Raw genomic sequence first — 21,502 nt, forward strand, 5'->3', positions numbered from 1 at the left:
AAATACAGTTCAGCAATACAAAGTGCTTGTCTACCATGTGTGAGGACCTAAGTTCAACTCCCAGCACTATTCACACAATAAATAAATAAGGACAGGTTACTTTAGGAGCTGGAGAGATGGCTCAATGGATAAGAGTATTTGTGGCTCTTGCAGAGGACTCTAATTCAGTCCCCAGAACCCATAAGGAGGCTAGCAACTCTCTGCATTTCCAGTTACATAGGCTCTGACACCCTCTTCTGGCCTCCTTGAGCACTGCACACACATGGTACACAGATACGCACACAGGCAAAACAATCATACAAATAAAAATAAATACATCTTAGAAATATCAAGAAGAGTGACTTTTTGGGGAAGCAACTGTCAAAACAATTTAGTAAAACCTTAGATGCTCAAAACATCACTAAACATTACCTGGTAGTTTCACACTTTCAGAGTTTGACACAGGCCTACTGGATTAAAAACCACGGTGTTGCCAGGGCTGAGTTCCAATCTGGAAGTTATAGCTGTGGGGAATCTGTTTCTAAGATCATTGAGTCTGTAGGCAGAACTCTGTTCCTTGTGGAGGTAGGGTCTCATAGAAAGCTCCCCACATGTGTGGCCCCTCTCTTCCATCTTCAAAGTCAATATTGGTAGGTCCAATTCCTTTCCAGTTCTATTCTTATCTCTTCTCCCATCATCCAATCCTGGCTAGTCTTGTCACCTTGACACACAAACTAGAGTTATTGGAAAGGAGGGAACTTTGAGACAATGCCTTCATAAGATCTGGCTGTACGACATTTTACTAATTAGTGACTGATAGGGGAAGGCCCCACTCATGGTGGCTGGTGCCATACCTAGTCTGGTGGTCATAGGCTCTATAAAATAGCAGGCTGAGCAAGTCATGGGGAGGAAGCAGCACCCCTTCATGGCCTCTTCATAAGCTCCCACCTCCAGGCTCTGGCCCTGTTTGAGCTCTTGTCCTGATTTCCTTCCATGATGAAAGGTGCTGTGGACATGTAAGCTGGAGAAATCCTTTCTCTCCCAACTTGGTTTTGGTCATGGTGTTTCATTCCAGCAATAGAAACCCTAACTAAGACAGGTCCTTTTCTGCTTCTCTCTTTCAATTTCAGGATCTATACTATTTTTATGGGCAAAGTCCTTTTTACAATGTAAGCTGACATTTTCACAGGTTCCAGAGATTAGGCTATGAGTCCTTCAGGACCACTGTTCTGTCTACTACAGGCTGTCAGGTTGACTTCTTACTCCCTTTTGACAGTCTGGTTGCTTTTCCTTTAATCTAGTCTCACATTGGCTTTTCTTGAGGTACAATCATGTTTCCTTTCTTTGCTAAGTTCTGCCCCAGGCCATCTATTACTTTACTCTGTCTTTAACTAGCAACAACGTGAAACATCTAAATATTTCTGTGCCTTAGACTCTTTTCTACAAGCCACTGATGATGCCTTTTAGATGTTCCACAAGTGAATTATTGGTGTCCTTTCCCTTCTTCCAGCCTACTCTGCTTCTTACTTCCTGCTTCTCTAATGGCGGCATCATCATCATCATCATCATCATCATCATCATCTTGATTATGCCAACACCTGGTATTTGCTTTCCTCTTGGTCACTTAGTCAATTGTTGACAAGTTCTGTTGAACACTGCATCCTTTCTGTTATTTCTTTTTCCTCTACTGTCAGAATAGCAAGGTTGACTTAATGTCCTCATTGGTCATTAAATCCACTTCTCACATCAGTGAAAGAAACTGTTTACAGACTTAATTGGAAGTAGCAACGCTAGATGTTATAAGTTGTTTCTAGATGGTAAAATGTGGGCTGTTATTTTCTTCTTATTTTAGTATTTTAAATATTTCCATAGAAAATCCCAAGTAAATATTCCATAAGAAACAAAGGCAAAAGCAAAGCATTACCTTCAGTGAAGGACTCCCACTTATCCATCCCCATACTGTTGTCTCTGATAGCATCCTGCTATTTTCCTCTCTGTATCTATTATATATTGTAGTAGCGTATATTTTACTGTGTTTCTTGCTCATGCTTTCTTGCTTACTGTTTCTAGGGTCATAAAGGTAGCACTATATTTATTGTGCTAATCACTGCGTACGCAGAATCCAGACCTATGCTTGCCACACAATAAAGGTTGAGTATATACAGGTCCCCTCCTCACTATGACAATGACAGCTTGGGAAAATTTTATTCCAGATTTATTATCGATGTATTTCCATTGCAGAGGACTGCTTGTTAACCCAGTCTCTGTCTCAGGGCCACAGGCTGACAGTGTCAGCAACACTAGGGGCTATTTTGGTTCCTTCTACAGAACTAAAAATGCTGGCGCCGGTGAGATGGCTCTGGTGGGCAAAGGTGCTTGCCACCAAGCCTGATAGCCTGAGATCACTCAGTAGGACCCACATGGTGGAAGGAGAGAACAGAGTCTCACAAGTTGTTCTCTGACCCCCACGTGTGTGCTTTGTCATGAACACATGTATACCTATACAGGCAAACATATAATTTTAAAAGCTTAAAAGGAAAAATTTCTGAATTTCACAATTCTATGTTTCAACAAACTTCCCAGATGAATTTGATGTGAAACAATGGTTAAAAAATTCTGAGGCGGCCGGATCACCGGACGGCGAAAGGCGGCCGGATCACCGGGTGGCGGAAGGCGGCCGGAGGACGCCCAGCACAGCCGGCAGGGACCGACCGGGACAGCCTGGTACCGGCTGGGACTGGAGCAGCAGCAGAGGACACAGGCTGCTGGCGGCGGGAACCCTCCCAGCAGCAGAAGCAGGCAGCAGGGACCGCGCACAACACCAAGAACAGATCGCCCCACTACAATTAAACCAAAGAGGTAGGCCTTCGGTTGGGGAGGTCCCCGGCAAAGGAGGAGCCAGGTCCTATTCCTGAAGACCCTTCTGAGGGGTGAGAGGGATCTTGCCCCCCCCCCCCCCCCCCGGCAGGAACCAGGAAACAGAGCAAAGGCATTTTGTAAGAGGAGCCCCTGGCCAGCAGGGAAACCTGAACTAGTTTTACCAGACCCCTTAGATAGCATCGATAGGAGGTGATGGGTAGGCGCCAAGGAAAGAATTCACCCAATAATCTGAAAAACAACATGAAAACACCAGAACCCAATGATCTTGCAACAGAAAGTCTCCAACACCCTAACACAGAAGAAGTGGAAAAAATTGACTTCATGAAAGCAGTGGAATCCCTTAAACAACATGTGAAAAATGCCCTTATAGAAATGGATGAGAAGTATAACCAAAAATTTGAAGAAATGAGTAAATACGTACATAATACCCTGGGAAACCAAGAAAGAACAATCAAACAGGTAATGGAAACAGTTCAAGAATTGAAAATTGAAATGGAAGCAAGGAAGAAAACACAAACTGAAGACCAGCTGGATATGGAAAATCTAGGTCAACGAGCAGAGCCTACAGAAACAAGCATAGTCAATAGAATACAAGAAATAGAAGAAAGAATCTCAGATTCTGAGGACACCATAGAGAAAATAAACGCGCTGATCAAAGAAAACTGCAAAACCAACAAATTCTCATCACAAAACATTCAGGAATTATGGGACACAATAAAAAGACCAAATCTAAGAATAATAGGAATAGAAGAAGGAGAAGAGTCACAGCTCAAAGGCCCAGAAAATATTTTGAACAAAATTATGGAAGAAAACTTTCCCAACATAAAGAAAGATATTCCTTTGAATATTCAAGAAGCATACAGAACACCAAACAGACTGGATCAAAGGAAAACATCCCCTCGCCATATAATAATCAAAACACAAAATATACAGGTTAAAGAAAGAATACTAAGAGCTGCAAAGGAAAAAGGCCAAGTAACCTATAAAGGTAAACCGATCAGACTTACACCTGATTTCTCTATGGAAACAATGAAAGCCAGAAGGTCCTGGATAGAAGTATTGCAGAAGCTAAGAGACCATGGGTGCAAGCCCAGACTACTATACCCAGCCAAGCTTTCATTCACTATAAATGGAGAAATCAAGACATTCCAGGATAAGAACAAATTTAAACAATACGTAGCCACGAACCCAGCCCTACAGAAAGTAATAGAAGGAAAACCGCAACCCAAGGAATCCAACATTGCCAACACTGCCTACAATAACTCGGGCATCTAGCGACCCCTCGCTAGCACAACTCAAAGAAGGGAGACACACAAATTCTACTTCCAAAAACAATAAGAATATCCGGCATAAACAACCATTGGTCATTAATATCACTTAATATTAATGGTCTCAATTCACCTATAAAACGGCACAGGCTAAGAGATTGGATACGAAAACAGGATCCAACATTCTGCTGCTTGCAAGAAACTCATCTCAACCACAAAGACAGGCATCTACTCAGAGTAAAGGGTTGGGAAAAGGTCTTTCAAGCAAATGGTCCTAAGAAAAAAGCAGGTGTGGCCATATTAATTTCTAACAAAACTGACTTCAAACTAAAATCAATCAGAAGAGATCGAGAGGGACACTTAATACTCATAACAGGAACAATTTGTCAGGATGACGTCTCAATCTTGAATATTTACGCCCCTAATATAAAAGCACCCACGTATGTAAAAGAAATATTACTAAAACTCAAGGCAGACATCAAACCACACACACTAGTAGTAGGAGACTTCAATACACCTCTCTCAGCAATGGACAGGTCAATCAGACAGAAACCTAATAGAGAAGTAAGAGAACTACTGGAGGTAATGAAGCAAATGGACTTAACAGACATCTATAGAACATTCCACCCAAATGGGAAAGAATATACCTTCTTCTCTGCAGCCCATGGAACCTTCTCGAAAATTGACCACATACTCGGAAACAAAGGAAACCTCCACAGATACAAAAAAATATCAGTGTCCACCTGTGTCCTATCAGATCACCACGGATTAAAGTTAGAATTCAACAACAATCCTACCTCCAGAAAGCCGACAAACTCATGGAAACTGAACAGTCAACTACTGAACCACACCTGGGTCAAGGAAGAAATCAAGAAAGAAATTAAAGTCTTCCTTGAATTTAATGAAAATAAAGAGACAACATACTCAAACCTATGGGACACTATGAGGAAAGTTCATAGCACTAAGTGCCCACTTAAAGAAAACAGAGAAAGCATATATCGGAGACTTAACAGCACACCTGAAAGCTTTAGAAAAAAAAGAAGCAGACACGCCCAGGAGGAGTAGAAGACTGGAAATAATCAACTGAGGGCAGAAATCAACAAAATAGAAACGCAGAAAACAGTCCAAAGAATCAATGAAACAAAAAGTTGGTTCTTGGAGAAAATCAACAAGATCGACAAACCCCTATCCAAACTAATTAAACGACAGAGAGAGAACACGCAAAAAAATAAGATCAGAAATGAAAAGAGGGACATAACCACAGACACAGAGGAAATTCAGAGACTCATTAGATCTTACTACAAAAGCCTGTATGCCACAAAACTAGAAAATGCAAAAGAAATGGACATTTTTTTAGATAAGTACCACATACCAAAGCTAAACCAAAACCAGGTGAACGATCTAAATAGACCTGTTAGTCGCGAAGAACTAGAAACCGTTATCAAAAACCTCCCTACCAAAAAAAGCCCAGGACCAGATGGTTTCAATGCAGAATTCTACCAGAACTTCCAAGAAAAGCTAATACCTATACTCCTTAATGTATTTCACAATATAGAAACAGAAGAGTCATTGCCAAATTCCTTTTATGAAGCTACAGTTACCCTGATACCAAAACCACACAAAGACCCAAACAAGAAAGAGAATTACAGGCCTATCTCACTCATGAATATCGACGCAAAAATTCTCAATAAAATACTGGCAAACCGAATCCAAGAACACATTAGAAAAATTATCCATTATGATCAAGTAGGCTTCATCCCAGAGATGCAGGGCTGGTTCAACATACGCAAATCTACCAATGTAATCCAGCATATAAATAAACTGAAAGAAAAAAACCATATGATCATTTCATTAGATGCTGAAAAAGCATTTGACAAAATTCAACACCCTTTTATGATAAAAGTCTTGGAGAGATTAGGGATACAAGGGTCATACCTAAATATAATAAAAGCTATTTACAGCAAGCCGTCGGCTAACATTAAATTAAATGGAGAAAAACTCAAAGCCATCCCACTAAAATCAGGAACACGACAAGGATGTCCACTCTCTCCATACCTCTTCAATATAGTGCTTGAAGTTCTAGCAACAGCAATAAGACAACATAAAGGGATCAAGGGGATTCGTATCGGAAAAGAAGAAGTTAAGCTCTCGTTATTTGCAGATGATATGATAGTATACATAAGCGACCCCAAAAACTCTACCAAAGAATTCCTACAGCTGATAAACACCTTTAGTAATGTGGCAGGATACAAGATCAACTCCAAAAAATCAGTTGCCTTCCTATACACTAAGGACAAGGAAACAGAGAGGGAAATTAGAGAAGCATCACCTTTCACGATAGCCACAAATAGCATAAAATATCTTGGGGTAACTCTGACCAAGGATGTGAAAGATCTATTTGGCAAGAACTTTAAGTCTTTGAAGAAAGAAATTGAAGAGGACACCAGAAAATGGAAAGATCTTCCTTGCTCCTGGATTAGGAGGATCAACATAGTAAAAATGGCAATTCTACCAAAAGCAATCTATAAATTCAATGCAATCCCCATAAAAATCCCATCAAAATTCTTCACAGATCTGGAGAAGACAATAATCAACTTTATTTGGAAGAACAAAAAACCCAGGATAGCCAAAACAATCTTATACAACAAAGGATTGTCTGGAGGCATTACCATCCCTGACTTCAAACTCTACTACAGAGCTACAGTATTGAAAACAGCTTGGTATTGGCATAAAAACAGAGAAGTCGACCAATGGAATCGAATAGAAGACCCTGACATTAACCCTCAAACCTATGAACACCTGATTTTCGATAAAGGAGCTAAAGGTATACAATGGAAAAAAGAGAGCATCTTCAACAAATTGTGCTGGCAAAACTGGATGTCAACCTGTAGAAGAATGAAAATAGATCCATATCTATCACCATGCACAAAACTCAAGTCCAAATGGATTAAAGACCTCAATATCAGTCCGAACACACTGAACCTGATAGAAGAGAAAGTGGGAAGTACTCTACAACACATGGGCACAGGAGACCACTTCCTAAGTATAACCCCAGCAGCACAGACATTAAGGGCCTCATTGAATAAATGGGACCTCCTGAGACTGAGAAGCTTCTGTAAAGCAAAGGACACTGTCACTTAGACACAAAGGCAACCCACTAACTGGGAGAAGATCTTCACCAACCCCGTAACTGACAAAGGTCTGATCTCCAAAATATATAAATATCTCAGGAAACTAGACCGCAAAAGGCTAACCAACCCAATTATAAAATGGGGCATTGAGCTGAACAGAGAATTCTCAACAGAAGAACTTCAAATGGCCAAAAGACACTTAAGGTCATGCTCAACTTCCTTAGCGATCAGGGAAATGCAAATCAAGACAACTTTAAGATACCATCTTACACCTGTCAGAATGGCTAAAATAAAAAACACCAATGATAGCCTTTGCTGGAGAGGTTGTGGAGAAAGGGGTACACTCATCCATTGCTGGTGGGAATGCAAACTTGTGCAACCACTTTGGAAAGCAGTGTTTTGGTTTCTCAGGAAATTCGGGATCAACCTACCCCTGGATCCAGCAATACCACTCTTGGGAATATACCCAAGAGAGGCCCTATCATACAACAAAAGTATATGCTCTACGATGTTGATAGCAGCATTGTTTGTGATAGCCAGAACCTGGAAACAACCTAGATGCCCTTCAATGGAAGAATGGATGAAGAAAGTATGGAATATATACATATTAGAGTACTACTCAGCAATAAAAAACAAGGACTTCTTGAATTTTGCATGCAAATGGATGGAAATAGAAAACACTATCCTGAGTGAGGTAAGCCAGACCCAAAAAGAGCAACATGGGATGTACTCACTCATATTTGGTTTCTAGCCATAAACCAAGGACATTGAGCCTATAATTAGTGATCCTAGAGAAGCTAAATAAGGAGAACCCAAAGAAAAACATATAGGCATCCTCCTGAATATTAACCTTCAGCAGGTGATGAAAGGAGACAGAGACAGAGACCCACATTGGAGCACCGGACTGAAATCTCAAGGTCCAAATCAGGAGCAGAAGTAGAGAGAGCATGAGCAAGGAACTCAGGACCGCAAGGGGTGCACCCACACACTGAGACAATGGGGATGTTCTACTGGGAACTCACCAAGGCCAGCTGGCCTGGGTCTGGAAAAGCCTGGGATAAAACCGGACTCTCTGAACATAGTGGACAATGAGGACTAATGAGAACTCAAGAACAATGGCAATGGGTTTCTGATCCTACTGCATGCACTGGCTTTGTGGGAGCCTAGGCAGTTTGGATGCTCAACTTACTAGACCTGGATGGAGGTGGGCGGTCCTTGGTCCTCCCACAGGACAGGGAACCCTGATTGCTTTTCGGGCTGGGGGGGGGACTTAATTGGGGGAGGGGGAGGGAAATGGGAGGCGGTGGCGGGGAAGAGACAGAAATCTTTAATAAATAAATAAATTTATAAAAAATAAAAAAATTCTGCTCCATGCAAATGGATGGAAATAGAAAACACTTTCCTGAGTGAGATAACCCGGACCCAAAAAGATGAACATGGGATGTACTCACTCATGAGTGGATTCTAGCCATAAACAAAGGACATTGAGCCTATAGTTCGTGATCCTAGAGAAGCTAAATAAGAAGGTGAACTCGAAAAACATATATCTATCCTCCTGGATATTGGAAGTAGACAAGATCGCTGGGCAAAAGTTGGGAGCACGGGGATGGAGTTGGGGGAAAGGGGAGATGGGGAGAGAAAAGGGAGAAGGGGAGGATTGGGGAGAGCTTGGGAGAATGGGATGGTTGAGATGGAGGAAGGGTGGCTATGGGGGCAGAGAAGAAGATATCTTAATTAAGGGAGCCATTTTAGGGCTGGCAAGAGACTTGAGTCTAGAGGGGTTCCCAGGTGTCCAAGGGGATTTCCCCAGCTAGGTCCTTGGGCAGCAGAGGAGAGGGTGCCTGAACTGGCTTTCTCCCATAGAAATATCTTGCATATCACCATAGAACCTTCATCTGGCGATGGATGGAGATAGAGACAGAAACCCACATTGGAGCACTGGACTGAGCTTTCAAGGCCCAGATGAAGAGCAGAAGGAGGGAGAACATGAGCAAGGAAGTCAGGACCGCGAGGGGTGCGTCCACACACGGAGACGGTGTGATTGATCTAATGGGATCTCACCAAGGCCAGCTGGACTGGGACTGAACGAGCATGTGATCAAACTGGATTCTGAATGTGGCTGACAATGAGGGCTGACTGAGAAGCCAATGATAATGACACTGGGTTTTGATCCTACTGCACGTACTGGCTTTTTGGGAGCCTAGCCTGTTTGGATGCTCACCTTCCTAGACCTGGATGGAGGAGGGAGGACCTTGGACTTCCCACAGGGCAGGGCACCCTGACTTCTCTTAGGATTGGAGAGGGAGGGGGAGTGGGAGTGTGGGGGAAGTGGTAGGAAAATGGGGGTATGGGAGGAGGCGGAAATTTTTAATAAATAAATAAAATACAACCCACCCCGATCCATATAATAGATTACTGTACATTTAAGCGTTTGGTATTTTAAATGTTTTCAATTACATTAAAATCCTTGAAAATGATTATATATGGGCTTAAGAGTACTTTAATGATTGAGAAAATTGTCTTTTATATGTCTAAGAACATGTTATTCTTGCCATTTAACATAATAGAATATACATTTCACCAATATAAAAATATAACATAATAGAATATACATTTCACCAATATAAAAAATTTGCACTTAGTGCATTTTCAGCAACATATTGAAATAGCAATGAATTGCTTGGGGAAAATTATGCAATTTTTTTATGATTCTGAGAAAAATTTTTCAAGGAAACATTGAAGAAGACTCACCCATTATTCCAAACTTATGGTATTAAGAGAAGGACAGCTTGAAACCAGAAATGAAGTGAGCCGGGGTCTCCAACTAACCCGACTGCTATAGGTTATCATCAGCTGTACATTGTCAAGCACAAGTATAAAGGAAAACGTTTCCTGGTGGAGCACCAGTTGCAATCATTCCAAGTGCAGACACCCTTAATCTAACAGGCTGAAGGCGACTGGAGCCGGGGGATTGCTCATAGCAGCCACGAAGCAGTCCACCAGCTGGTTATGTCAAGTTCAGATGGAGTCAATCCGTGCAGAATGATTCGCGAAGAGAACTTCCTGTCACAGTGAGATGAGGCACTGGAGACAGATCCCAAAGGACCTTGTCATCTATATTTATGAGTTTAAGAAACTTCTAGATCATGATTTCTATGATGTAGGATTTGTCCTTCCCAAGGAAGCTACTGTGGAGGTCAATTTGGGACAAGTAGACAGCAAATTTTGGAGAAGGCTTTGCTCGTAAGTTAAATTCCACAGTCAGGATTTTTTTAATTGGTAAAATTTTATTATTCTTACTATTTTTTAAGGTCAAAGAAGGCTATAACAGGTATTCATGAATTGGCCATTAATTTGAAAAATAAAGTGGTTAGCCCCCTAATGGAGACTTGATGTACATTAACAAAGGCATGAATTAATAGAAAGCTGTGTTAATATAGCCACTGAGCTTTATGTATTTTTTCACAAATACAGGTGGCAAGCTTCTGTTAGTTTGATTTTTTTTATTACTGCATCAACACTGTTCATATTATGTTCCAGTGGTTTATGTAGTTAATAAGATATTATCATATCTTATCAAAAGCATCATAATTCTGCATGAGTCCATTGAGTTTCAGCATCCAGTTTATGATATTACCTTGTCCTCTAAACATATATCAATGAACATTTTTTTATCCATTGAATCTAGAAGTAATGTTGAAACCCACAAAAGCTAAAAATAGAGAATTGGCCTTTTGCGTACCATGGGTACCAGATGCAGAGAAGGAAAAAAAAAAGTCTCATGGCTGAGAAATTTTATATGCATTTAAAAATAAAAACTGGAAAGGAAAAATGTCAAATGAGTGATTATTATACAAAGTTTCACTATGCAAGTTATTTATGGAGCTTCTTCTAAGACTGGAATCAATTTTGAAGCCAACTGGAAACTAATTTCATTCATAAGTGTGACCATGCATCTTCATCTTAAGCCACCTGGCATCTTTCTAGGGCCTTCTAGCCATCTTCTCCAGGGTTACATTTCAAAGTGTGCAAAAGGAAAAAATTCCCTCTCCTTTTTCATTTGCCTTAAGCCCAGGATAGTTTTAGAGATATTTGTGAACCCCATAGTTACCAATGCTTGGCTTTCCCTCTTTTTTTTTTTTAAAGATTTATTTATTTATTATGTACACAACATTCTGCCTCGATATATGCCCGCATGCCAGAGGAGGGCGCCAGATCTCATTACAGATGGTTGTGAGCCACCATGTGGTTGCTGGGAATTGAACTCAGGACCTCTGGAAGAGCAGCCAGTGCTCTTAACCTCTGAGCCATCTCTCCAGCCCCCCCTCTTTTTTTCTTTAAAAAAGTTTTTGTTATGAAAATATTTAAAGCATTTGTCAGACAGACTAATATACAGAAGCCCTCCATATCAACCATTCAGCTGGAGAATTACAAGCTCATAGCCAATCCAGTTCCACCTAAATCCTCATGCAGATGTCCCTCACATAAGAAGCACTGGAAGCGTGGGCTGGTAAGATGGTTTCATGGGTAAATCATGCTGACAGCGTGAGTTTGACCACCATGACCCATATGAGAACTGATGGTTGTAAGTGTCTTCAGCCTTCCACTCACGCATCCCTTTGCCCACAATACACACAACGAATGAAAATGTGATGCAAATTTGAAGCAAGTTACATGCCATTTTCAAATATTTCAGGGGGTAGGGGATGCTTACCTTAGGATAATACATCCACAATTTGTCTTCTCAATTTCCTTAAATAGTGACACATAGAAAAAGTTACTTGGTGATGGTTATTAGGGGGTTCAATATTGGAGGACGATTCTTAGGGCAGAGATAACATCCTCCTCCTCCTTAGTGTTCCATTGCAGGAATCCTCTTATTTTGCAGACAGGAAAAATGATGACCTTCATGTGTCCTTCAGTTCTTTTCAGCTCTCTTTTGACCTATAGAAGAATCAACAGGGATCCAGAGGCTTTGCATCAACTATAAACTTTGACTCTGCTTGTATTGCAGTTACTGATGCCTGATTTACTTCTCTCTGTGTGATTTTGGTCTTCGGTTTATCGAGACTCACTTAAGCCCTGGTGCATTGATCTGTTTTGGCTAACATTCCATGTGTTTCACAGGAATTATCCAATTATTCATTAGGTCATGCAGCTCACTAGTGCATTTACATTTCTTGGATGCTCTTTCTTACTTATTCCATTAAGTTGATGAGGCAGGAGTTTAAATTTGCCCCACACTATTGATCTTGTTATGCCCACATCATAAACACCCCAGAGACCGCCAAAAGTCTGATTTCATAAGCAAAAGCAAAGAGCTTTTATTGTAAGTTCAAACTTGGACCCTCTGTTCTCACACATCGGTTGGATCAGACAGGCCTGAGTTCAGTTCAGTTATGGCAGGGTTTTAAGGAAATTCTGAATTCAGATGGCGGTTGAACTCCTAATTGGGCAGGAGTGGAGCAACAGGAGTCTTGTCGAACAGGGATGGGTACTGATGCTGCAAGGAAATTGGCAACCTATATACAATTATGTAAACTATTCTTAACATTCTGGAATGTCTGGTACTTGTTTGTCTTAATTCTAATTGGTTCCTGGACTCAGGACCATTGTATGGGTGAGGCCTAGTTCCAGTATTGCTAGCCTGCAGCCTGTCATGGCTGCTCTGATGTTAAGTTAGGCTTCCTCATATCTATCCATCTAGACTTTTAATACTGTCAAGTTTTTCTTGATTAAACCTGTTATAGGTTGTGAATTCACATTTAGCATCCAAATTCTTTCCCGCTGAGTTAACCCATTTATCATTATAGATTGTTCTCTTTTGTTTTGTTTTGAGCTTGGGTATTATTTTCTAGACGAGGCTGCCCTGAAACTTACTATGTGGATCAGGTTAACCTCAAACTCATGGCTATCCTTCTGCTTCAGGCTTCTGAGTATCAATCAGGTTTACAGGCGTGACTGTTATTCTTGGCTATGGATTTTCCTTTTATTTTAGGAAATATTTCTTTAAGCCTACCTAATCTGACATTAAATCAGCTTAAATATTTTCCACAGTATATTGTTCCAATATTTTTAAAAATATTGTTTTATTTTTGCATATATGTGTGTGTGTGTGTGTGTGTGTGTGTGTGTGTGTGTGTGTGTGTCTATGTGCTTCTGTGTGGGTGCCCTCAGAAGCCAGCAGAGGGTGTCAGATCATCTGGAGCTGGAGTTACATACTGTTATAAGATCTCCAATGTGGGTGTTGAGAGTCAAATTTTAGTCTTCTGAAAGAGCAGCAAGCATTCTTAACTACTGAGTCATCCCTCCAACTTTAAGGACTTTTTATCTTTAAAATGTCTGTGGCTCTCTGCTGCCCCAGACCCAGGTCTCAGGATCACCCCTACCACTGAAACAGAACACCAACTGCAACTCCCAAGTCCATGCCTCCTGTTGATCCCTTCACGCCCCTCTTGTAGCCATGTTCCAGCACCCAACTCTGTCAGACACCCCTTGCTCAACCACAGGCACATCTGTCAGAAGACCAGGTGGGCTGCTCAAGGAACTTCTCCACTCTCATTGTTTCCACAGATCCAACCCTTGGGGACACTCCTAGTGCTACAATAGACTGTCTCTGCCAGGATGCTCCCTGCCCCCAGCCTCCCACACCAGCAAGCATTCCTTGTGACCACACTAGCCAAGCATGCTAAGTAAGAAAACAGGTGACAAACAGCCAACACACTCTCTGAAAATCCAGGGAGGAAGCAGAAACCAAGAAACAAAACATCCATCCAACAAAGACAAACCCGGAAGTCAGCACCTAGACCTACAATCACCACAAATGCATATGTGTAGATGCCAGTGTAAGCATACAATCAACATTAGCCAGGGCAATATGGCACCACCAGAAGGCAGCTATTCTACAACAGCAAGCCCTGGATATTTCAATATAGCTGAAGCACAAGAAAAAGGACCTTAAAACCAACTATATGAAGATGATATAGGTCCTTAGGAAGGAAATGGATCTCTTAACAAAATCCTGGAAAACACAAACAAACCATTGGAGGAAATGAATAAATCCCTCAATGAAAGCGAGGAAAACACAGACAACTGTGGGGAAATGAATAAATCCCTTAAAGAATGTCAGAAAAACAAACAGTTGAAGGAAATAATAAAACTGTTCAATATTTGGGAATGGAAATAGGAGCAATAGAGAAAACGCAAACAAGAAATTCTGGAAATGAAAAGTCTAGGAATGCAAACAGGAACCTCCGATGCAAGGATCATCAACAGAATACAAGAGATGGGAGAGAATCTCAGGCATTGAAGAGTAATAAGCTCAGGGCCAGACAGCTTTAGCTCCAAATTCTAGCAAACTTTCAAAGAGGAGCTAATGTCAATACTCCTCAAATATTTCCAGAAAATGAAAACAGAAGGAATATTGCCCAATTTCATTTTCTGAGGTCACAGATACCCTGATATCCAAATCACATAAAGACTCAACAAATAAAGAAAATTACAGACCAATCTCCCTCATGAAAATTTGCAAAATGAACCTAAGAATAGCAAAACGATCATCCAACATGATCAAGTAGGATTCACGCCAGAGATGCAGGGATGGTTCAATATAAGAAAATCAGTCAATGTAAACCACCATATAAATAAACTGAAAGACAAATACTACATGATCATCTCCATTAGATGCAGAAAAAGCCTTTGACAAAATATAATACCCCATTCATGATAATAATCCTAGAGAAAATAGAAAAACAAGGGACATATCTAAACATAATAAAGGCAATTTGCAACAAGCCTATAGCCAACATCAAATTAAGTGGAGAGAAATTCAAAACAATTCCACTAAAATCAGGAACCAGATTAAATTGTCCACTCTCTCTCTATCTATTCAACACAGTACTTCAATTTCTATCTAGAGCAATACGACAGCAAAAGTGGATCAAGGGGACACAAACTGGAAAGGAAGCCATTAAAGTATCATTATTTGCAGATAGTATAATATACACAAATGACTAAGCATCCCACCAGGAAGCTCCTAAAGAGGCTAAACACTTTCAGGAAGTGGCTAGATATAAGATTAACTAAAAATATCATTAGCCCTCCTGCATACAAATGTCAAAAAAACTGAGAAAGAAATCAGGGAAACAACACCTTTTTATAATATTCTCAAATAATATAAAATATCTTAGGGATAACTTTAACCAAGGAAGTGAAAGACTTATATGATAAAAACTTGAAGTCTTTGAAGAAAGAAACTGGAGAAGATATCAGGAGATGGAAAGATCTCCCATGCTCATGGATCAGTAGGATCAACATAGTAAAAATGGCCATCTTGTCAAAAGCAATCTATAGCCGGGTGGTGGCGGCGCACACCTTTAATCCTAGCACTCAGGAGGCAGAGGCAGGCGGATCTCTGGGAGTTCGAAGCCAGCCTGGTCTACAGAGCTAGTTCCGGACAGCCACCAAAGCTACAGAGAAACCCTGTCTCGAAAATCAAAAAAAAAAAAAAGCAATCTATACATGCAATGCAATTTCCATTAAAATTCCAACACAATTCTTTACAGACTTGAAAAAACACTTCCAAGTTCTTTTTATGAGGAGCACAAAGTGAAATCTATTATTTTGTGTATTAATACAAAAAACTAATTAAAATGGTGCTTAAACGTCTTCATGCCTGTTTCCATCTGTTCATCCACTTTTATTTCATAGGTCTAGGCAATTTTCTAGAACTCCCTTAATATTTGATAATGGTTTCTGGTTGGTGTTCTGTGGGTGACTGCCAATTTTCTTATCTTTGCAATTTCCTAAACTATTTGAATTCCTCAAAATAAGCACATATTGAAAGTAGACAGGAGTCTGGGAGAAGAAGGCATGAATAGGGGGGTGGGAACAAAGGCACAAGAGATGGTAATGGAATGTAAGTAATGAAAACAGAAGGGAGAACTCTTTCGGGAACCAGCAAGAAGGTGGAGAGGAAATGGAGGAGAACAGGCAGAATAAAAACATCGTATAATGATATCCGTGTGCGTGTATCTATGTGTGAAGATGTCTTAATAAAGCCAACTACATCATATGCTAACTAAAGAAATAAACATCAACTGCGATGCATTACATTGACAAAGTAACCCAAATTAGAAAAATTATGCTTTCAAAAATTAATGATAGAAAGAAGAAAGGAATGAGGGAGAAATGGAGGAAGAGAGAGAAACATGAGTATTGAAATTATCCTGGAAATACACCACTTTTAATAGTTTATTCTGGATGTGCAAATGTGGTCAATTTTTATTCTTACTATTATACAGTCTCCATTTTTGCTTAGATTTTATTTATTTTATTTTCACATTTATTTACTCCTCTGTCTATTCATCTATATATGCGTGGGCTACAGCGTGCACATGGAGGTCAGAGGACAGCTTGTAGGAGTCACTTCTCTCCTTTCATTCTATGGGTCCCAGGAATCAAACTCAGGTCATCAGGCTTTGTGCCAAGCGTACTGACTGACCGAACCATCTTGCTGACCCAGCTTTTTAGGCTTTTGATTTTCAAAATTAGTTTGCTATGTTCCTGGAGACATGGGAACCTTGGGTCTCTTCACTGGAAGAGCAATTGTGAAGTGCAGGACAGAGGCAGGGTCATGCGTCCTTTTAAATCCTCAGCACGATAAAAAGATTAAGAAGCAGCTCACACCACAGCCTCTCTGGGATTACTCCTGCTAATTCCTGCAGGAGGCTGTGGGAAATTTTGATGGGACAGAGATGTAAATAATTGACTACTGGTAAGTGCCACTTGTCACTGAAGAAACACCTGCCTGCTGAAAGTGTCTCCTGGTAAGCAGGTGGCCACATGGGGTGAGACTCCGAGCATATTGACGGAGAGCCAGTCATGTGGACACTCTTCTACCGACATGTGCAAATGCAGGGCCTTTAAATATGGGTTTTTGAGCTGCCCTTTGAGGTTTATACCTACAGAAGTTGAAGCTGTTCGGATGTAAGCCTTGTGTAAATTCTAAATATTCCTCTTGTAAAAACTAAGTAAATGTCAGCTTGGAAGTCTCTGGCATTTGTAGCATTTTGTCTGAAGAAATGTTAAGCTTATCATAAAAGGAATTCTTTGGAGAAGAGGAAAGACATTCTGTTCTACTTTGGGAAGACCGCTGAGAGCGGGGCTAAGGATTTCATCACGAGAGGTTCTTAGAGCCTAATGGTCTCAATAAAGAAGTCCTTATGCATATTTATGGATGGATACATTGTTTCACCATGAAGGAGTAAATCAATTGAAAAAAAAAATGGAATGCATCAAACAAAGAGAATTATTTTGTAAAAAATCCCAGCACTCATATCAAAAGCATGGCCGATTTATGATAGTAGATCAAAGGCTGTGGTCTGGGAATTGTGTTCTTGTAACTAATCACTAAAGCACTTTGAAAACATGATATACTGCCTGGAGAGGGGACCAAAGAGCAGGGACAAGCCTCAAAAACCAGTCTTCTGCTAGGTTTGCTAAGTTTCTAGCCGCAATTGCAAAGAAAAAAATTGGATTAGCTGTTACTTGGGCAAAGTTTTGGGGGGGGGGGTGGAATCTTAAGTCTGCACAGAGTGCTCGGTGACTTCCCAGAGTACTAACTCGAACTTCCTATTTGGTGATAGAAATTTGTTACAGAAACCCAGAAAACTAGCAGTTTTGAGCAACTCAGGCTCTTCATTAAACCAGTGTTGTAAAATGCATCTCAGGGCTCTGGCAATGATTTCCTCCATGCTTTGGGGACCTTTGGGAAAATGATCCAGTTTCATAGTTAACATTAGTTCAACGAATGCACAAGTGGCTATTACTAGTTACTGGGTCTGCTGGTTACCCCTCTTTAACAGGTCACTTGTCCAACTATGAAGTTTCCACTGTGTGCCATGGAGCTATAACTGTTCAAGGACTTCTGACCCTGGAACTGCCTTCTCAAGACCATGGTGGGCATGGAAAGGCTGTGCCCTCTTTACTGGGAAGCCGGTCACCATAAGTAGAGGGACAAACTCTACTTTGGGAGGATTACATATACTTTATTACTCGTCTGCTTAATGTTCTCTCGACTGATGCCACTTTTATTGTACCATGTCCTATGGGTCACTAGTCAGGTGTGCCTTCATCCCTTTGCTCCACGGTCAGGAAACTTTTTAGAAGTTAGTCTTACAGATACAGTTATTCTTACCAGGAAGTAAATGGTGTTCACGTATGATCAATTCTGTGTTTTGCCATGTTTCCTTCTAACACAGCTTGCTTACAATTATGAGCGGACTGGCATTTTCTCCTGATGAGTAACGTAAGTAAAGCTGGGAAAGGAGAAGTTCCAGGGCTCAGGATGACGGAAGAACTTTCTTTTGCCAGCACATCCCATGCTAATTGCTCACAAATATGGTTAGCGATCTTCTCCAAAAGTCTAATCAAAGAGATTGTCCTCAAGTCGCAAATCTCGTAACTGTGTGTGTTTCATTCTTCTGATTTGTTCCAATAGTATAAACACAGGACTGGATGCATTCTAAACAACACTCAGCATTATCTTAATTAAAAAAAAAAGACATGAAGCTGGGTGGTGGTGGTGCACGCCTTTAATCCCAGCTCTCAGAGGCAGAGGCAGGCAGATCTCTGTAAGTTCGAGGCCAGCCTAGTCTATAAGAGCTAGTTCCAGGACAGGCTCCAAAGCTACAGTAAAATCCTGTCTCATAAAAAACAAACAAACAAAAAAAGACATGCACCCCCCCCCCCCTGGACTCCATATTCTGTCTTACAACTTTGGAAGAAGATTTAGGCTTTACTGGAGGCCAGGTTGGATTTAGGAACCCAAGGTAAGACATCACCTACTACTTAAAGCTCACCAACACCCCAGACGGTGCCCCCAGTCCTGGGCTCCACACTCTGGTCCATAGCCCAGGCAGCTTCACCGGAGACCAGGCTGGTCCCAGGGATCCCAGGTAAGACATTGCCCACTGCCTGTTAACACTCCTTATAAACCTGACCAACAACCCCAGACTGAACCCCCTGCCCTGGACTCCATATTCTGGCCAACTATTTCAAAAGGCTCTACTGAAGGCCAGGCCGTATCTAGGGACTCAAGTCCCCCAAAACCCCAGTGGATAGACTCCACTGAACCTGAAGACTCATTACTAACTAGAATCTTTGGTCACTTACGTCAGAAGACCAAGGAACAAAACACCCACCCAACAAAGACAAAAACAGGAATCAACACCTAGACTTATAACCATCCCAAATCCAGACGCCTAAATGCCAGTGTAAGAACACAATCAATAGTAGAAAGGGCAATATGGCACCACCAGAACCCAGCTATCCTGCTACAGCAAGACCTGAACATTCCAATGCAACGGAAGCACAAGAGAGTGACCTTAAAGATAACGTTATGGGTTTTTCTGCCTAGCCCTCCCAGGCCTGCAGGTCTGCTTGGAGCTGCAATTGTGGGTTTCTGTTGCTCAGGATGGGGGTCTGTGAAAGCTATCAAGAAGAAGGCCTACTTTAAGAAATACCAAATGAAATTAAGAAGGCAGCAAAAGGGGAAAACTGACCACTATGCTCAGAAACAATTGGTGATCGCAGACAAAATAAATACAACACACCACAATACAGAATGATGGTTGGCATAACTAACAGAGACGTCATCTGCCAGATTGTGTATGCCCGTATGGAAGGGATACGATAGTCTGCGCAGCGTATGCACAGGAACTGCCAAAATACGGTGTGAAAGCTGGCCTGACAAACTATTCTTCAGCCTATTGTACCGGCCTGCTGCTGGCCTGCAGGCTTCTCAATAGGTTTCCTGTGGACAAATCAGTGAAGGCCAAATGGAGGTGACTGGAGATGAATACAGTACGGGCAGCCTGGGGCGTTCACTTGCTATTTGGATATGGGTCTTGCCTGAACTACAACTGACAAAAAATGTTTTGGGGGGCTCTGAATGGAGCTATGGATGGAGGCTTGTTTATTCCTCATGGTACCAAACGATTCCCTGGGTATGATTCTGAAAGCGAGGCGTTCAATGCAGAAGTACATTGTAAGCATTAACATTTATCAGAATTTTGCAGACTACATGATGAAGTTGGTTCTGTAAGTTAGCTTTTGTGAATAGTGCTTCAATAAAGACTGATGTGTAAACATCTGTGGGATATGTTGACGTGGAGTCCAAGGTAAATATCCAGTAGTTGTACAACAGGGCCATATGGAAGTTTTTTTTTATGGAAACTGTTTTTAGTTTATGAGAACTCCCATACACTGACTTCTACTGTGATTTGACTAGTTTATTCCCATCAGAATTCTGTAAATTTTTTCCTTTCTCCACATTCTTTGCCAACACTTGTTATTTGTTTGCTTAATGACTGCTATTCAGCCTGGGGATAAAATGGAATATTAATGTAGTTTTAATTTGCATCAAATTATGATTGACAAGTGTGTCAAAACTAATAAGCAAAGGACAATATTTTCAAAAACATTTGTAACTCACATGTCAAAAAATAAAGTTGGACACTTTCTACCATTATTATCTCAAAATAGGCTAAGTACATATATTTACTTACATGTATAAAAGTTTTATTAGAAAAGATGGGAAGAAAAGTTTTATGATCTTAGATTTATCAGTGATTTCTTTTTTAGTATTTATTTATTATGTATACAATATTCTGTCTGTGTGTATGCCCGTAGGCCAGAAGAGGACACTAGACCCCATTACAGATGGTTGTGAGCCACCATGTGGTTCCTGGGAATTGAACTCAGGACATTTAGAAGAGCAGGCAATGCTCTTAATCTCTGAGCCATCTCTCCAGCCCTATCAGTGGTTTCTTATGTATGATACCAAAAGCCCAACATATAAGAAAAACAGATGCCAGGTAGTGGTGGCACACACCTTTAATTCCAGCACTTGGGAGGATGAGGCAGCTGAATTTCAGTGAGTTTCAGGCCAGTCTGGTCTACAAAGCTAGTTCCAGGACAGCCTGGATTGATACACAGAGAAACCTTGTCTTGAAAAAAAAACAAAACAAAACAAAAAAAAAATAAAACAAAAAAGAAAAACAGATAAGTTGAATTTTATCAAAACAAAAGTTGTATACACTGAAGGATGCTATCAATAAAGTACAAGGGCAACACAATGTAGGAGAAAATATTTGTTAATCACACCTCTAACAAGGAATCAACATCCAGACAATATTAAGAATTTTATACCTCAACCACAATAAGCCAAGCAATGTGGACAAA

The sequence above is a fragment of the Microtus pennsylvanicus genome, chromosome X, assembly GCF_037038515.1.
Source record: "Microtus pennsylvanicus isolate mMicPen1 chromosome X, mMicPen1.hap1, whole genome shotgun sequence".
Classification (NCBI taxonomy): Eukaryota; Metazoa; Chordata; class Mammalia; order Rodentia; family Cricetidae; genus Microtus; species Microtus pennsylvanicus.